Source organism: Dermacentor andersoni, unplaced genomic scaffold (genome assembly GCF_023375885.2).
Source record: "Dermacentor andersoni unplaced genomic scaffold, qqDerAnde1_hic_scaffold ctg00000081.1, whole genome shotgun sequence".
Lineage (NCBI taxonomy): Eukaryota > Metazoa > Arthropoda > Arachnida > Ixodida > Ixodidae > Dermacentor > Dermacentor andersoni.
Genome location: NW_027314792.1, coordinates 303390 through 319757, shown reverse-complemented (window position 1 = coordinate 319757; position 16368 = coordinate 303390). Strand labels below are relative to the sequence as shown.

At 44.6% G+C, this 16368-nt stretch overlaps 1 long non-coding RNA gene across 1 annotated transcript; it reads left to right on the top strand.

Moving 5' to 3' along the window:
• The first annotated feature begins 8424 nt into the window (after window positions 1-8424).
• On the top strand, window positions 8425-16004 carry LOC129386667 (uncharacterized). The gene is made up of 3 exons (XR_008613969.2): window positions 8425-8742; window positions 9842-9934; window positions 15758-16004. It is a non-coding gene; the product is annotated as an uncharacterized lncRNA (long non-coding RNA).
• Window positions 16005-16368: the final 364 nt, after the last annotated feature.

Below are 16368 nucleotides of genomic sequence, written 5' to 3'. Positions count from 1 at the left end.
GTTTGGTAGAAATCCACGTGCGCGTTCTGCCAAAAGCACCATTTGCATGCACATCTTGTGGTTTTGCAGAAAACTTCATCCGCGTCTACCAAAAGATGCATGTGCCTGCTTAAAACGCGTTTTCGCACAAATGCGTGCGCGGGTGCTAAAAAGAGCAGCATCGGCATGCTTAGCACGTCGTTTGGTAGAAATCCACGTGCGCGTTCTGCCAAAAGCACCATTTGCATGCACATCTTGTGGTTTTGCAGAAAACTTCATCCGCGTCTACCAAAAGATGCATGTGCATGCTTAAAACGCGTTTTTGCACAAATGCGTGCGTGGGTGCTAAAAAGAGCAGCATCGGCATGCTTAGCACGTCGTTTGGTAGAAATCCACGTGCGCGTTCTGCCAAAAGCACCATTTGCATGCACATCTTGTGGTTTTGCAGAAAACTTCATCCGCGTCTACCAAAAGATGCATGTGCATGCTTAAAACGCGTTTTCGCACAAATCCGTGCGCGGGTGCTAAAAAGAGCAGCATCGGCATGCTTAGCACGTCGTTTGGTAGAAATCCACGTGCGCGTTCTGCAAAAAGCACCATTTGCATGCACATCTTGTGGTTTTGCAGAAAACTTCATCCGCGTCTACCAAAAGATGCATGTGCATGCTTAAAACGCGTTTTCGCACAAATGCGTGCGCGGGTGCTAAAAAGAGCAGCATCGGCATGCTTAGCACGTCGTTTGGTAGAAATCCACGTGCGCGTTCTGCCAAAAGCACCATTTGCATGCACATCTTGTGGTTTTGCAGAAAACTTCATCCGCGTCTACCAAAAGATGCATGTGCATGCTTAAAACGCGTTTTCGCACAAATCCGTGCGCGGGTGCTAAAAAGAGCAGCATCGGCAAGCTTAGCACGTCGTTTGGTAGAAATCCACGTGCGCGTTCTGCAAAAAGCACCATTTGCATGCACATCTTGTGGTTTTGCAGAAAACTTCATCCGCGTCTACCAAAAGATGCATGTGCATGCTTAAAACGCGTTTTCGCACAAATCCGTGCGCGGGTGCTAAAAAGAGCAGCATCGGCATGCTTAGCACGTCGTTTGGTAGAAATCCACGTGCGCGTTCTGCCAAAAGCACCATTTGCATGCACATCTTGTGGTTTTGCAGAAAACTTCATCCGCGTCTACCAAAAGATGCATGTGCATGCTTAAAACGCGTTTTCGCACAAATGCGTGCGCGGGTGCTAAAAAGAGCAGCATCGGCATGCTTAGCACGTCGTTTGGTAGAAATCCACGTGCGCGTTCTGCCAAAAGCACCATTTGCATGCACATCTTGTGGTTTTGCAGAAAACTTCATCCGCGTCTACCAAAAGATGCATGTGCATGCTTAAAACGCGTTTTCGCACAAATCCGTGCGCGGGTGCTAAAAAGAGCAGCATCGGCATGCTTAGCACGTCGTTTGGTAGAAATCCACGTGCGCGTTCTGCAAAAAGCACCATTTGCATGCACATCTTGTGGTTTTGCAGAAAACTTCATCCGCGTCTACCAAAAGATGCATGTGCATGCTTAAAACGCGTTTTCGCACAAATGCGTGCGCGGGTGCTAAAAAGAGCAGCATCGGCATGCTTAGCACGTCGTTTGGTAGAAATCCACGTGCGCGTTCTGCCAAAAGCACCATTTGCATGCACATCTTGTGGTTTTGCAGAAAACTTCATCCGCGTCTACCAAAAGATGCATGTGCATGCTTAAAACGCGTTTTCGCACAAATCCGTGCGCGGGTGCTAAAAAGAGCAGCATCGGCAAGCTTAGCACGTCGTTTGGTAGAAATCCACGTGCGCGTTCTGCAAAAAGCACCATTTGCATGCACATCTTGTGGTTTTGCAGAAAACTTCATCCGCGTCTACCAAAAGATGCATGTGCATGCTTAAAACGCGTTTTCGCACAAATGCATGCGCGGGTGCTAAAAAGAGCAGCATCGGCATGCTTAGCACGTCGTTTGGTAGAAATCCACGTGCGCGTTCTGCAAAAAGCACCATTTGCATGCACATCTTGTGGTTTTGCAGAAAACTTCATCCGCGTCTACCAAAAGATGCATGTGCATGCTTAAAACGCGTTTTCGCACAAATGCGTGCGTGGGTGCTAAAAATAGCAGCATCGGCATGCTTAGCACGTCGTTTGGTAGAAATCCACGTGCGCGTTCTGCCAAAAGCACCATTTGCATGCACATCTTGTGGTTTTGCAGAAAACTTCATCCGCGTCTACCAAAAGATGCATGTGCATGCTTAAAACGCGTTTTCGCACAAATCCGTGCGCGGGTGCTAAAAAGAGCAGCATCGGCATGCTTAGCACGTCGTTTGGTAGAAATCCACGTGCGCGTTCTGCAAAAAGCACCATTTGCATGCACGTCTTGTGGTTTTGCAGAAAACTTCATCCGCGTCTACCAAAAGATGCATGGGCATGCTTAAAACGCGTTTTCGCACAAATGCGTGCGCGGGTGCTAAAAAGAGCAGCATCGGCATGCTTAGCACGTCGTTTGGTAGAAATCCACGTGCGCGTTCTGCCAAAAGCACCATTTGCATGCACATCTTGTGGTTTTGCAGAAAACTTCATCCGCGTCTACCAAAAGATGCATGTGCATGCTTAAAACGCGTTTTCGCACAAATCCGTGCGCGGGTGCTAAAAAGAGCAGCATCGGCAAGCTTAGCACGTCGTTTGGTAGAAATCAACGTGCGCGTTCTGCAAAAAGCACCATTTGCATGCACATCTTGTGGTTTTGCAGAAAACTTCATCCGCGTCTACCAAAAGATGCATGTGCATGCTTAAAACGCGTTTTCGCAGAAATGCGTGCGCGGGTGCTAAAAAGAGCAGCATCGGCATGCTTAGCACGTCGTTTGGTAGAAATCCACGTGCGCGTTCTGCCAAAAGCACCATTTGCATGCACATCTTGTGGTTTTGCAGAAAACTTCATCCGCGTCTACCAAAAGATGCATGTGCATGCTTAAAACGCGTTTTCGCACAAATCCGTGCGCGGGTGCTAAAAAGAGCAGCATCGGCAAGCTTAGCACGTCGTTTGGTAGAAATCCACGTGCGCGTTCTGCACAAAGCACCATTTGCATGCACATCTTGTGGTTTTGCAGAAAACTTCATCCGCGTCTACCAAAAGATGCATGTGCATGCTTAAAACGCGTTTTCGCACAAATGCGTGCGCGGGTGCTAAAAAGAGCAGCATCGGCATGCTTAGCACGTCGTTTGGTAGAAATCCACGTGCGCGTTCTGCAAAAAGCACCATTTGCATGCACATCTTGTGGTTTTGCAGAAAACTTCATCCGCGTCTACCAAAAGATGCATGTGCATGCTTAAAACGCGTTTTCGCACAAATGCGTGCGCGGGTGCTAAAAAGAGCTGCATCGGCATGCTTAGCACGTCGTTTGGTAGAAATCCACGTGCGCGTTCTGCCAAAAGCACCATTTGCATGCATATCTTGTGGTTTTGCAGAAAACTTCATCCGCGTCTACCAAAAGATGCATGTGCATGCTTAAAACGCGTTTTCGCACAAATCCGTGCGCGGGTGCCAAAAAGCGCAGCATCGGCAAGCTTAGCACGTCGTTTGGTAGAAATCCACGTGCGCGTTCTGCAAAAAGCACCATTTGCATGCACATCTTGTGGTTTTGCAGAAAACTTCATCCGCGTCTACCAAAAGATGCATGTGCATGCTTAAAACGCGTTTTCGCACAAATGCGTGCGCGGGTGCTAAAAAGAGCAGCATCGGCATGCTTAGCACGTCGTTTGGTAGAAATCCACGTGCGCGTTCTGCAAAAAGCACCATTTGCATGCACATCTTGTGGTTTTGCAGAAAACTTCATCCGCGTCTACCAAAAGATGCATGTGCATGCTTAAAACGCGTTTTCGCACAAATGCGTGCGCGGGTGCTAAAAAGAGCAGCATCGGCATGCTTAGCACGTCGTTTGGTAGAAATCCACGTGCGCGTTCTGCCAAAAGCACCATTTGCATGCACATCTTGTGGTTTTGCAGAAAACTTCATCCGCGTCTACCAAAAGATGCATGTGCCTGCTTAAAACGCGTTTTCGCACAAATCCGTGCGCGGGTGCTAAAAAGAGCAGCATCGGCATGCTTAGCACGTCGTTTGGTAGAAATCCACGTGCGCGTTCTGCAAAAAGCACCATTTGCATGCACGTCTTTTGGTTTTGCAGAAAACTTCATCCGCGTCTACCAAAAGATGCATGTGCATGCTTAAAACGCGTTTTCGCACAAATCCGTGCGCGGTTGCTAAGAGCAGCATCGGCATGCTTAGCACGTCGTTTGGTAGAAATCCACGTGGGCGTTCTGCAAAAAGCACCATTTGCATGCACGTCTTTTGGTTTTGCAGAAAACTTCATCCGCGTCTACCAAAAGATGCATGGGCATGCTTAAAACGCGTTTTCGCACAAATCCGTGCGCGGGTGCTAAAAAGAGCAGCATCGGCAAGCTTAGCACGTCGTTTGGTAGAAATCCACGTGCGCGTTCTGCAAAAAGCACCATTTGCATGCACATCTTGTGGTTTTGCAGAAAACTTCATCCGCGTCTACCAAAAGATGCATGTGCATGCTTAAAACGCGTTTTCGCACAAATGCGTGCGCGGGTGCTAAAAAGAGCAGCATCGGCATGCTTAGCACGTCGTTTGGTAGAAATCCACGTGCGCGTTCTGCAAAAAGCACCATTTGCATGCACATCTTGTGGTTTTGCAGAAAACTTCATCCGCGTCTACCAAAAGATGCATGTGCATGCTTAAAACGCGTTTTCGCACAAATGCGTGCGCGGGTGCTAAAAAGAGCTGCATCGGCATGCTTAGCACGTCGTTTGGTAGAAATCCACGTGCGCGTTCTGCCAAAAGCACCATTTGCATGCATATCTTGTGGTTTTGCAGAAAACTTCATCCGCGTCTACCAAAAGATGCATGTGCATGCTTAAAACGCGTTTTCGCACAAATCCGTGCGCGGGTGCCAAAAAGCGCAGCATCGGCAAGCTTAGCACGTCGTTTGGTAGAAATCCACGTGCGCGTTCTGCAAAAAGCACCATTTGCATGCACATCTTGTGGTTTTGCAGAAAACTTCATCCGCGTCTACCAAAAGATGCATGTGCATGCTTAAAACGCGTTTTCGCACAAATGCGTGCGCGGGTGCTAAAAAGAGCAGCATCGGCATGCTTAGCACGTCGTTTGGTAGAAATCCACGTGCGCGTTCTGCAAAAAGCACCATTTGCATGCACATCTTGTGGTTTTGCAGAAAACTTCATCCGCGTCTACCAAAAGATGCATGCACAGTAAAATAATTTACACCCTTGATGGTGATAATTGCGAATCATAACACCCTTGAAGGGTGTTTTCACTCAAGAAACATCCCATCATCACGACTTTTTGCGAAGCATAGGGCAGTTCTAGATGCCATAACACCCTTTTACCCACCGAAAGGGTGCACTGACTAACAATATTGGGGGTGGGTGCAAGGGTGTTTTTGTTTATTTTTATTACATTCACAAACATACAGTTGCACGAAGAGACAGCGTGTCCCACGGCACTACAAACCAGTGGCGGATACAGAAGTGTGCCCTCCCCTACCCCAACTCCTTCCCCCCGAGACATGTCGGGCTTTCAATGCCAACAAAACTCCTGAAGAGAGTCCCCCTCCGTTTCACTCTCTGTTTTGACGAGCTATATTAAATATGTCCTTCGAAAAACCTGTTGCTTAAGCACTACTATGTATTATGTCATAGTATTCTAGGTGGCACACAGTTCTCAAATGTCGTCACGCACAAATTCCGCGGAATCCAACAGCACGCACCTACTTTTTCTGGTATTGAATAGTTAACCAAATGAAAAATGTTCAAAATGTTTTCAGTAAGGCAGAACTAGTGCAGCTCTTGCTGCTTTTGGGACGCCAGGAATCCAGCAAAATGAACAGGCCACGTGACAGCATGCAGCTGGACGCGCCACACTTGCTCGAAAGCAGTGCGGTCGTCTAGGTTTCTTTCAAGCACAACAAAACAGGCAGAAAAGGGCGCGACGAACCATACGCGGAAAAAAGATACGCCGATTTGGGAAGCTTTAACCCCACCTGACCTTTTTTCGCCGAATCAATAACCCCAATTCGTTCTGCTTCTCTCAAGTTCATAAACAAGGTAGGTTCGTTGGCAAACTTGAGCCTTCTCACCCACCACAATGCCTTGCTCAAGCGGCATCTGCAGAACGAGCCGTGCAAAACGCTCATGGCTTCGCGTCCGCGTCAATTTACGAAGCTGGCTGTACAACAAGAAACTATTAAGTTTGTAGTTGTATAGTAAAGGAAAGTTCTACTGGCTTACAAACAGCTGCCAGAACGGAGTGCTCAAAAAGAAAGGGAGAATAATATGAGAAAGTATAGAGAACCAACGTACAACTTGCGATGCATACATACGTATTTACAACACCGACTAACAGCGCTATTTACTCAAATATTTCCCCTCCCAAATTGGAGACGGTATTATTGCATGCATGAATAGGACATTAAGCCAATCATTGTAGATATAACGAGATTCCAGAAATTGGCGGGGCATCTGCAGACCCATCTTTGTTCACGGAACAGTGGCGAGGCATTTTTGAAGTGTGCGTGCAATTGCCCGCCTGCCAAGTACGTTCGCGATATCTTGGCATATGCAGACCTGCGCGAGACTCGCCCGTCTCCCATCGCGAGATGGGTGAGACATGTGCACATGCTGAATACGGGAAAGAAATACCTTGTAGAATGAAATTGAATTTTGTCCTAACACCAGAGCTCTGGATTGCAGGTTACAGTGTGCACGGGGGCGTTCTGCCAGATTTTAAAGCGAAGCTTTCTATGCCTCCTCCCTCACCCTTTCCAATTCCGTTGCTGCTGCTGTCACTGCCTTGCCAGCCACGTCGGTGGGTGATTTGAGAGCGTGCATAATGAACATGAGAGGGACGCGGGGAAGGCGTGTGCGAGTCGTTTTAGCGAGAACTTCGTGGGCATCGCTACAACACTCTTTAGCCGTCACAATGCCCGCTGAAACACCCTTGCCATCGACACAATGCCCTCTGAAAGACTAACTACGCGTTAGCCCCCCCCCCCCCCCGCAAAAGTAGTGCAAAAGGTGCAGTGCTTACTTTTGTACTCACATGCAACAGCGCAGAGGAGAGATAGTATGGTACTAAGGGGAGACAAGAGAATGCTTAAAGCCAACACCCAGACTAAATGCCATCACAGTTCCCACACTTTGCCATGAAATTGTTGTTGTCATTCAATAGCCTTTACCACAGCTGCACCCTCGCCGAGCAAACGGGTTCGGCGATTGTATAGGCGCAGCTATTGAATGGGAACAATAGTAAATTGCTTTGCTAGCGGTAGTTTGAGGGCGACAGTAGTTGGGTTGAAAATGACTTGTCTACCGCATGCACAAAATTCCTCGGTTGTGAATATATCTTGCTCATTACCCGTCAAACTGCTGTTCTAAGCAACTGTAGTAAGACAAAGACCGACATCAGATTATAACAACGACAACTCACGGTACTGTCCACCAAAGGGGAGTCGTTATATTTGTTCTTTCGTTTGAGCTTTCATCGGCCCCATCGCTCACCCGCTCTTAAAAAAAGAAAAAAAAAACGAGAACTGGATTCGCTTCGGTTGCACATTCACGACACCACGCAAAGAAATACTTTTCGTACTTGGAAACTTGAGGTTTTCGGTTTATTCTGTGCATGTGAAATTTCGTGGTATCGCCTATACGTTTAGAAAGCTATTATGCAAGTACTTCTACATCTGTCGTTCGTCCAAGCTATATAATATTTGCGTGAGCAAACCAGTTAAGAAATATGAGCATTGTAAACTTTTTAAAAAGGCCAATTAAAGCTTTTTTGTTCTCTCTTTCTCTTTCTCTGTGCAAAAAAGAAAAGACAGACTCGCAAGTACCTCTGCATCCTATGTAATCAGGAAGGGCCACGTCTCTTTACAAATGGACGTCCAAGCAAATATATATATATATATATATAGAAAATGAATTCACTTACATGCAGTTACCAGCCCACCTTTGCCATTCCATTTCATTTGATATCAGCCAATGTTTTTGCGAATAAATTTCCATTGAACCTACCCGTAAACACAGGAAATGGCTTAGAGGTAGCGTAAAATAAATAGCTTGGAAAGTAATATACACACGTAGTTTTAAAAAAATATGTGTATTTATGCCTTGAAAACGAAACCGAAATTGAAATAACTTCCCCCGACGGGTGTCGCTGCTATCGCCGCTACGTCATTTCCTGCGTTCCGCGGCGGGCCGGCGGGTGCATGTGTGTTTGGTGTGTTCTCCGTGACATTCTTGAAGTTGTGAGTAATTCGATTGTTTTTTGCTGCGTTTAGACTGTACTACTTCGTTGTTTTCGTGTACTTTTGCGCTCATCGACGTGAATTGAGCGTCCGGAGTGAAGGCGACGCGATTATGCGTGAGAAAGAAAGCCAGCAGCGGCCTACGACATCGGTGTTTCTTTGTGACAGTGTGTTTACTATGCCTACGACGGCCGTCATTCGTGGCGAAAGAGAAAACATCTTCCATTCGGCCTGAACAGTGATGAAGTGGACGTTTTGTGTTTCGGCGGAATGCATCGTCAACATGGTCCATCCACTACGTAAACCAAACGGCGTGCCCAGAATACACATCGTGACAGCGCTCCACCTTCAAACCGAGGGCCTTTTGCAAGGCGCATGGACTGCTCATATAAAAGGTACGTACGTAGTCACGTTCAGCGTCGCCTTTTTATGGTGCGTCATTGTGGTAGTAATTTTCGCGTAATTTCTTTAAAGGGCAGCACAAGGTGGGTTGGATGCGAGTGTAGTATCTGTACTCCAGGCATAGCCGACGGGCACCGAATGTGAAAAAGAAAAAGAATGTTTCATTGTTCACGTGTCCTCAACTAGAGTTGTAGAGAATTAAGTACTGCTACGCGTCAGTATTCGGCGCAGGCAGGTAAATAATACTTTGGTTTGACTAATTGGTTCATTCTGTTACAAAAGATGGGCGCAGACTTATACCGGTGTCACAGGGCCACTTTCGATCACGATCGAGCCCATTCTGGATGCAAATTTTCGACCGCGATTGGCTCCCGTCCGCAGATTGTGCAACGAAGCCAAACGCGCCCAGAAATTCGATTCCAGTCAGGATCGATCGCGGGCAAAAGTGTGCAGTGTGAAAACCGTATTAAATGTCGCTTATTTACTTGCACTCATTTGTTTTTTTGTCGGAGGTCACGCGATAGGTAATGGCGCAAGTAGCTTGCAGTGCTCGTGCTTTCATGACTAGAACTAATGCAAAACAAAAGAACCACGACCACCCCGGCTATGTACTAATCCTTCGTTTTAAGTTGTGCTCGTTTGTTCTAGAAGCTGTCATGCTGTTGCGGATGAACGCGTGGTTGCGCTATTTGTTTATAAATTTATCTTCTTGTATAAATAAGTACACCGAGCCTAATCAATTTTTTTCTCGTCCTTGAATTCGTGTCTAGGTTTCACGCAGGCATGCTTATTACTACTACTATTTATGTTTTCTTGTTGTGTGACTGAGCCCTGCCTGAGGCGTCCTGTCAGTGGTCAAAAGTATTTCTGAAATGAATTGCACTCAACGTCCTACGGTTATTGTACGTTTCACTACCTTATTTTAATGTCTAGCTATAAAGCGTATGATTATTGTAACTATTCTTCGCCTTTATATATGTATGTATTAAGCTGGTAAATGCTTAATTGTATTTGCAGCTTTGAGAGGTTCTTTTATTGAGTGGTCAATCTCGAGTGGCATTAATGGTGGGTTGTTTTCTTGTGCTCATGCAGTTACAGTCAACATGAAGCAATTGCATGGGAACCGACTGGCTGTCTTGGGCCTACACATTGCTGAAAAGACTGTGAAGACATCTGAGCTGACAGGTATAATTTTTTCACCACAATTGGCCGACATATTTTTTCCACCATAGGATGAAGACCTCTCCCAGTGAGCTCCAATTACCTCTGTCTTGCGCTAGCGGATTCGAAGTGAAGCCTGCAAATTTTCTGACTTCATCATAGTCTGCTTCTCTACCGTCCTTGACTACCCTTCTCTTCTTTTGCCTTCCATTCTGTAACTTGAATGTGCCACCGGTTATCTGCCCTATGCATTACATGGTTGAAGAAGGCACTTGGGCTAGTTGGTGCTCATGGCAGACTTGAGACATCAATAACTAGCCTGACAAAGACAACATCAAGAAGCACATAAGACAGAACTCTAGACTTCAACTGAAATTTTTGCTACACAGAAACATGGAATGCACAGAATGTCGACAGACAGAAACAACATAGGAGCTATCGGAACAAATTGATGAACAGGTTAATTTCACTTGCGAACATTCTTGGTAAGAGCCAGAGATGAGTGCTTACACACCTATTTCCCGCTTTTTTGATGCAAAGTGGTTCGTATATTTCCCTATGTACCTGATTCTGGAGCCGCCTGAGCACACGATTGCTTTGAAACTGCTCGGTGCATGAGCACATATGGCGATGATTGGCCATGTGGCCACCAGCCACTAAGGTACTGAAAGCTTCCCTATGTTTCCTCAAGCCAAACAGGTTGGTGTTTAAACGACCGCAGTTGTCAGTGGCTGGTGGCCATCCGGCCAATCATTGCTGTAGGTGCTCATGCACAGAGCAGTTTCAAAGCACTCATCTGCCCAGACGGCTCTAGAGGCAGGTCTACATGAAAATATTCGAAGCACTTTGCATCAAAAAGCGGGTGATAGGTGTGTAAGCACCCCTTCTCTGGCTCTCACCAAAAAGAGTGTTCGTATCTCGAAATGAACCTATCCATCAATTTGCTGCGATATCTCCTTTGTCAGACAGGGAAAGGGAAATGTGAATGTTGCTTCCATCCGTCGAGGTCGCATCCCCTGAATCCTATGTTTCTGTGTAGCCAAAATTTCAGTTGAAGCCTAGAGCTCTGTCCTGTGTGCTTCTAGCTGTCGTCCATTGTCTTTTTCGCGCTAGTTAATGATGTCTCAAGTCTGCACTACATGGCCTGACCAGCTGCCTTCTTTACTCTTTATGTCAGCTAGGATATCAGCTCCTTCGTCTGCTTTCTGAACCACGCTGCTCTCTTCCTGTTTCTGCTGCCATCAGGATAGGAGTGGACATGACAAATGAAACTGAGTGTCATTTAGACAGAGGACCAGTGAGATTTCCAGTGCTTTACCTTTTGTTGTTGTACATAAAAGTTGAAATTGCACCAACACATCTTTTTCCACCTTGTGATTTTCCCATAGCTGTGACAAATGAATATATAGAGTGTAAGAAACTAGAAATGCAGTTTGCCTAAGAAAAAGAATACTTTTGCACTTAAAGGTAACGTGTATGATGCTCTAACTCTTTTGATGCATGTGCCTTGAGAGGTGTTGATGTTGTTCATTTCTTTCAGTAAGCTTTACTTGATGGGTCGGTCTTTGTATAAAGAAATAAGTTCTGAAGAAACCATAATACCTGACAGGCAGAATTGTTCAGGTTGAGTGCCAAGTTTTCTTTCATGACATTTTTTTCAGGCTGTACTAGTTGACCCATGATGTTCAACAGCGCGGGCTTGTACAAAGGACGTCCAAAGTGGCGAGAAATGGAGACAAATGCTATCGCCTCTTTCTCCATCCTTTGTCGAGTTCACATTGTCGAAAGTCCTCGACCAATACCAACTAGCTCGTTTGCGTACCTGTACTAGTTGAGCCATTTCTACTATGGTACTGTAAACCGAATGTGCTAAATTCAAAAGTGGTGCCTTTTCTATCTTTGTGCAAGTAAGTGTTTCATATAATAGTTTAAGGCATTATGGTTGATGTCATGTTTTGACACCACCATAACCTCATAAAATATCTTCATGCATACGAAAGGTGCCTCTTGTACAAGTTGCATGCTGGCCTGATATGGAGTACAAACCTGGCAGGAGGTAGAGCACATGCTGTATTGTAAGCAAGATGCACGATTGCATTTACTTGGCAGTTATCGCAATGTTTTCTGATATTTACCTGCAGGAACATTAGTTATCTCAGCTGCTAAAGACACTGGTAAAGATACATCACTAGACACTGGGAGCAGAAAGAAAATCTGATTTTGCAGTACTATTGAAGTCATGCAACATTATGTCTAACTAAACTGGCAGGGATGCTAGCTGTTAAAAAGAAAGGACTGATTTCAAGAAAATTACGCATTCCTAAATGTGTAAGTGAAATGCTCTATGCTTATAAGCTACAAAAGATTTCCAGGATAAGCAGGCTAGTTACACTGGCCATTTGCTGATTCAATAAGGTTCACTGAAGCTTGTTTTAAAATTCACAGTGTCTTTATACAGGGTGATGATTTTAAGTTTCGTGGAATTTTTAAATATAACCTGTTGCATATAGCATAATTCTAGTCCTTGAGCAGGAATATTCAAACAGGCAGACATATCTTGCACGAGAAATCGAAACACATGTTCAATTAATTACTTCATGGCACATATAAACAAAGAAAGTGGCTTAACCGAGAGGCCGATGCTTATTAATCTTATCCTAAGAAGCCAGCAAACACTAACACCAAGGACAACTTAGGGTAAATTACTTGTGAATAATAAATGAAATAATGATAAATTAATGAAAATAAAAGTGGATGAGAAAACAACTTGCCACAGGTGGGGAACGAACCCACGTGTTCACATTACGCGTGCGATGCTTTACCAATTGAACTACTGCAGGCGCCTTTTCCCCATCCACTTTCTTCAGTATTTATGTTTCCTAGTAGAACTCTGGGAGTATTTGCCAGTGCCACCACATATATGAGGCACATATTGTAATTTACGAATCATAGCCAGTGAGATTACAAGATGCATCCACTTGGAAATCAAGAATGATGCCAGTTTGGAGATATGCACCATCAAACTTGCCGTTAAAGTGCACTGTTGTTCCACTTACTTTTTTAACAAAATGTGCTTGTATGCACTGATGCACAAAAGTAACTGGAACACCCTTGTGTAGTGTTCTTTATCAGGGAAATATTCCTAAACTGGTGTCATCCTGGAAGTTCAAGTGCACACGTCTTCCAAGCTCACTGGCTACAATTCGTAAATTGCAATATGCACAGTAAAATAATTAGTTACCAAGTCAATAGTGAATTTTTTTAATTAATTGAACATGTGTTTCGATTTCTCATGCTAGTGATTTCTACCTCTTCAAATAATATAGCTCAAGGACAAGAATTATGCCATCTGCCACAGGAAATTTTTAAAAATTCCATAATACTTAAAAATGATCACCCTGTACAATGCTACTTCAGTGCTAAACAGCCAGCAGCCTAATCATCACATTTAAGAATGCCGTAACAACACTGACAAGTGCACTAAAGTTTCTGCGTTTCACAGATGAGATGTTGGCCATTAGAATGTTTGATCTTAGTGTAACTCACGATCAGATAAGCAGCAAGATCAAGTAAAAGCAGATGACAAACTTAATACATGAAAGGCTTTAACTGTGCTTTGATTAAAATAGCTAAACTTCTGTTAAGCATGATGCATTCACTGTGTTGTTCCAGTTCAAAGCATCTAAATGATCAGATGCTAAAGAGTTCTTGCTCGGAAGATCTTTAGTGAAAACCTCTGTAATAAAAATACCAGCAGGATTATGTGCTTGCTTAGTGGAGATGTCTAAGATGATGTTAAAAGGTGTAGGTAGGGCTTCTAGTAGAGATGCCAAATATTTCTTGGAGAGGGGTTCTTACCAGCCACTGTGTAGGTCATAGATTAAGAAAAAAATAAAGGTCAGCTTAGTGATGCTTAGTATAGTGATGCTTGCATTGTTTGTGATAGTGAGTATAGTGATGCTTGCATTGTTTGCCTGGGAAACCTAAAGAACAGCATCGTTAGTGCCTCTTGTTAAAGGAGCAAGCTTCTGTGAAAATGCTGATTTCTATTCTTATTAACAATGTATAATTCTGAGGAGGCAGGCGAAACAACAATGCCATGTGTTATATTAACCGATGAATGTAAGGTCATTGTTTTGGCACGTAAACCCTGCGAATTTGTTTTTGCCTTGTGGCCACCACCTCCTGTGAAATAATGGTTGGCATTTAAACTGTTGGTTTTGGGAACAAGGCATTAATGTCAAAGTACCTCTTGATGGTTACAGTGCGATGCATAGCGAAGCATATGGCTGCACCTTATTTTCAATGTAACTTGCTTGCAGGGAAAAGTTGCAGTGAGATGATGTGGCTTCTCATTGTAAACTTATTGCATAAGAAAGGATTGATATATTTGTAAGCAATTTATTGGGCTCAACACGAGCATCTTTATTTGTGCACATTCCAAGTTGTAGTTTTGGGTCAGATGTCACACACGAAAACAAACTGCCCAGTGTTATTGCTGTAATATGAGGGCGGTTAAGGAAGTAATGCCTCCAAACACACTACTTTGCCAGTAGTACTGCAAACATTTTGGCTCTTTATCATTAATGCACTCATGTTTAAGCTATAGAATGTCACTTGCCTCATCTTCCTATCCCTTCGCGTTCCAAAGTAATCGATCAATGCATGGCATCCAGTGGTGATGTCCGCTTGAAACAGCGGGCTGTAATTGAATTTCTCACTGCTGAAGGTTCTACGCCCTTCAACATTCATTACCGTCTAAAAGCAGTTTACGGGGATGCCTGTGTTGAAGTCAGCATAGTGTGGAGGTGGGCAAGGACTGGGAAACATCAAAATCCAGCCGCATCAAACGTCCAGGATCAGCACCGAACTGGACGGCCCACAACGGCTTCTGATGCGGATCATCAACATCAGGCAGACGAGTTGAATCGGGTCAATCGCGGGATCAAGCAACACCAGATTGCAACAACACTCGCCATTTCCATTGGTTCAGTGAACCACATAATTAAGAACCTCCTGGGTTACAAGAAGATTTGAACTTGTTCGCAATGCTTCAACTTTTTCATGTCAGTCGTCAGTTGCCATGGCACCCAACAAGTGCAAGTCTTCTTGTAACGCAGGTCTTTAATGGTGTGGTTCACTGAGCCAATGGAAATGGTGAGTGTTGTTGCAATCTGGTGTTGCTTGATCCTGCAATTGCCCTGAGTGAACCTATCTGCCTGATGTTCATGACCCTCATCAGAAGCCATTGTGGGCCGTCCATATCGGTGCTGATCCTGGAGATTTGATGCGGCAGGATTTTGGTCTTTCACAGTCCTTGCCCACCTCTGCACAGTGCTGACGTCAACACAGGAATCCCCGTAAACTGCAGTCAGATGGCGATGAATGTTGATATGCGCACAACCTTCCGCAGTCAGAAATTCAATTACAGCGTGCTGTTTCAACTTGACGTCACCACTGGATGCCATGAATTGCTCGATTACTCTGGAATGAGAAGAGATAGGAATGTGAGGCGACATTCGATAGCATAAACATAAGTGCATCAATGATAAAGAGTTCAAAATGTTTGCAGTAATATCGGCAAAGTAGTGGGTTTGGAGGCAATAATTTCTGAATTGCCCTCATATAATTGTGTAACCTGTCTCTCCTACATCCATGATGTGGCAGAATAAATGCCTTATTCTTTCGAAATAACGATTTCTTGGAAGTAAGCACTATGTGTGCTTGTTTTCTTTATCCTGGTTTTCATGTAATCTTGAAATATTAAAGTGAATGATGCAGGGAAGCGCTGCTTGTCATGTTTCGTGTATGTTTCCTGACATTAAATTGCAACAAATCATTTTGCAGGTAGAAAACAAGCAGATGGCTACAGCGATCAAGGAAGAAATGGTTTCATCTATGATGGCTCGCCTTAGGACATTGGAATGGAGCTACACAAAGGCATCACCAGCTTCGCCTGTGCCCTGGAACATTGGTTTGAATAAGACTGTTCTTCAGTGTAGAACGACCACAAGACTTGTCACCACATACAAGGCGTAGTGCAAGCTCTAAATATTGTACAGGTGGCTAGAATAAATGACCCTCCATGCAGTCACTCTTCCTGTATCTGTGGTAAATGGGACCATTTCGCGCAGAACACTCACATGTGATTGTGTTTTCTCTCAAAGTTGCTATGCCATGCGTTTGGAAACACATTACCTATTGTATGCACACCGTACTTAACATTTCTGTGTGCTAGCCTGACTTTAGACTTACGAAACATACAATGAAGTGCATGTGTACCCGCTTCAACATGCCGTACTTCAACACCCTTTTAGCAAGGGCTCTTATATTGCTTATTACACCCGATAGGTGAAGGGGTAATATATTCCTGATCACACCCTTACACCCCATGGGTCGAAGGGTAATATTTTGTTCAAAACACCCTCAAGGGATAGGGTGTTATTGGAATATAGAAT